Source organism: Microtus ochrogaster, unplaced genomic scaffold (assembly GCF_000317375.1).
Source record: "Microtus ochrogaster isolate Prairie Vole_2 unplaced genomic scaffold, MicOch1.0 UNK2, whole genome shotgun sequence".
NCBI classification, from domain to species: domain Eukaryota; kingdom Metazoa; phylum Chordata; class Mammalia; order Rodentia; family Cricetidae; genus Microtus; species Microtus ochrogaster.
The window spans coordinates 22,591,508-22,594,812 of record NW_004949100.1 but is presented as its reverse complement, the minus strand read 5'-3'; positions in this window follow the sequence as shown (position 1 = coordinate 22,594,812).

Genomic DNA, 3,305 nt, shown 5'->3' with positions numbered 1-3,305 from the left:
AGTAGCGGGGAGGAAGCAGAAATCCTTAATAAATAAATAAATTAATTAAAAAAAAAGAAATTGCTGGAGAGTATAAGTAACAAGCATGTAAATATGCGTACAAGGACATGGAGGGAAAGAAACTATTTCAAAATGGGGAGCTTTTCATACCCTGACTAGAAATAGCCGGGGTAGCTGAGTGAGAGGAGAAGCCACGAGCAGGAGGGCTGTGGGGTGGGAGGCTTGACTAAATATTTTTGTTTGTATGTCTGTTTTGCGTTTTCGTTTTTCAGTGGCTTTGCCTTCTGATTCCGCTGGGCTCCTGAAGACAGACATTCCTCACAGCTCACTGTGAAGCCGCTCTGGTGAGACTAGAAGCAGGAAGTGCTAGAAATCTCACAAAGGAACTAATTCTCTTGACATTTCCTGTTGTGGAGAGCCAAGGACTCCAGCGCACCTCTCCACCTGAGGAAGTGTCCGTGACCTTGGCGAGGTTCACCCCGGTCCGGGGAGAGCTCGGCCCGGCTGACAGCTACTTTCAGCAGCAGCACGATTTATGCGCTACATTTCAGGGCACATGCATTTTAAGGATTTCTCGCTGTGTGAGAAACCGTCAGGACAACAAGGAGTAGAAGAAAAGTGCACCTGATTGTAATTAATGCTGGCAGTAATCTCCAGCTTTCACTGTGAAAACAGCCAGATGGGAAAGTTGGAACTGCTAATAACAGAAAGCGTTGCCATCCGCAGTTCCTGGAGTCAGAACTCTTTAAACTGTTTGGATTCCAGATCTGCACAGAACAACCCAAGCCAGATGCTGCTGACTGATTCTACTGCTGGGAGCTGTGGTGGGCCCTGCTGTAGGAAGGGAGCTAGAAGGAAATCTCTGCTTGCAGAGCCCTGGCTGGACACACACACACATGTGCACACACACACACACACATACACACACACACACACCACATATACCCCCCCTCCATACACACACATGACAGAACCCCACAGCTGGGAGGAAGACAAAGAAGGAACTCAGGCTGGACACACTACACACACACACCACATACACACACACACACACACACACACACACACACACACACACACCCCACATCATACACACCACACACACACATGACAGAACCCCACAGCCAGGAAGAAGGCAAGGAAGGAAAGCTCTGCTTGTGAAATCCTGGCTGGGAACACACACAGACGCACACACACACAGACACACACACAGACAGATGATGGGACCCCCCCACACACACACATGACGGAACCCGACAGCTGGGAAGAAGTCAAGGAGGTAATGTGGAAGTGAAGCGTAGCTCTGAAATCCAGGAATTGCACAAGGTTTAGAAGGACGCCTTGGTGAGGAATGTGGTTTCCAGTGCCTCGTGACAATGACAGTAAGAACAGAGTATTATGACTGGGGAATGCTAATGTTTTAGCCAGGAGGAAGGCCAGAAGGAGTCAACTGCGCAGGAAGCCATTTCTCTTGGAAATACCAATCATGAGGTCATCCTGTGTCCCTCCTTCCATGTTTGTAGTCCCTCTGAACTGGTTGAGCCATCCACTCCACTGGCTGCCCAGTGACTTGGGTGAGGCCTGTGGGCACTGAGGGCATTAAAAACATACATGGGACTGATGCCCCACCCCTATCTCAGTAGAAAAGCTAGAGCATAAGGTCGTATAGTCAGAGACTTCTTCACGTGGGGACAGGAAAACTCTGGTGCCAGCTGGGGACCAGAACATTCTCTGTAACTTAGGAGCTGCCTTGGTAGAACCCAGGGCAGTTCCTTCCTTGTCCTTTTTAGGAGCATGGATTACCTAAGGCATCCTTGCTGCCAGCCCTGCTGGCTCAGCAGGGAGGGCAGTGGGCAGGGGTAGCAAGTGCTTTCAAAGGTTTTGACTGTCACAAGTGGTTCAGACTGACAGGTTTACAGATACCAGACTAGCGTGGTAGAAGGAGGCAGACAACCCACTCTCCCAGGCCCAGGAAGAACAGGACCAATCAGAGTTTGTCAGAATGCTGGCACATGGTTAAAGTGAGCTGGGTAGAAGACCGGGAAAGAAAACAGAAGCATGAGATGGGGCTTGCCCTGTGCTTTCCTTTAGAGGCCAAGATCTGGATCCACGCAAGTTCTGGGCTAAGAGACTGAGGAATGGATGCTTCTGTGTCCTGCAGCTTCCAGCAGGAGAGCTCAAAAGTGGCGGTCCTGGCCAGGAGTCTTCAGGTGTTATGCCCAGACCACAGAGTCCCCCCTGATCCCCCCAAAACAACTAGGAGACCATATACTGTATAGAGCCTTTATTCTTACACAAGTTTGCAAACTTGGACCCTCTGAGTCCAACGTATTGGAGTGAATAGAGAGCCCCGAGCTCAGTTGGGATAGGGTTTTTGTAGTAGTAAAGGTAGGGGTAAGGGATTTCTAAGGTTCAGGACCCCTCATTGGCTGACTTTTGTCTAGGGGTGTCCTGGTGAAAAGCGATGGGTGTGTGCTGGCAGGTGATCCTATCTACAATGGTTGGAACATTAGGAATTTTCTTTGGATGGTTTGTTCCTGGGTGGTGCCTGGGTAGTCTCAGTTTGTGGTCTTTTTTTGGAACCAGGTGTTGTCTTAGGGTAAACTACTGAGACTCAGGTCTCTATTGAGCTTGTCATAGCTGGGTCCTACACAGGAAGGCCCTTGAAAAAAGGTGTGAGCCAGGGGTGGGGGTGGGGGGGACAGGGGCAGGGGGTGAGTAGTGGAGCTTAAAGCAGTGGGCAAAGGCTAGAAGAGACCAGTGACTTCTGGCTTCCATGTTGGGCAAGGTGATAGCACCTGTGTTAGGCTAGTAGGAACTGGCCTAAGACATGCTGATAAGGATATGTGTGGGCTTTGTGGAGGAAAAGCCTGAAAAATAACAGAAAGGAGAAACTTCGAACAGCTGAAATTGACAGCCTAATCAAAAGATGGAATTCTAAGCCCCTAGGTGACAAGATTAAACACAGATATTTTTATTCCATTTTCAGAACATCCTAACAGTTTCCACGGACATTTGGATAACTATGGGAAAAAGCATGGGGAGTGAAAAGCCAGGCTTGCAGAAGATGCTCTTAAGTTTGAAGGGCATTACAGGAGAAGTGTAGTAATAGGAGTGGCGGGGCTGAGTCCCCAGCACCCCAGCCGCTTGGCTAGCTTATGCCCCAAAATAATTACACGGACACTGTATTCATTTAAACACTGCTTGGCTCTTTAGCTTTAGCCCTTTTCTCGGCTAACTCTCGCTCCTGGACTAACCCATTTCTAATCATCTGTGTATAGCACCCCAAGGTGCGCTTACCGGGA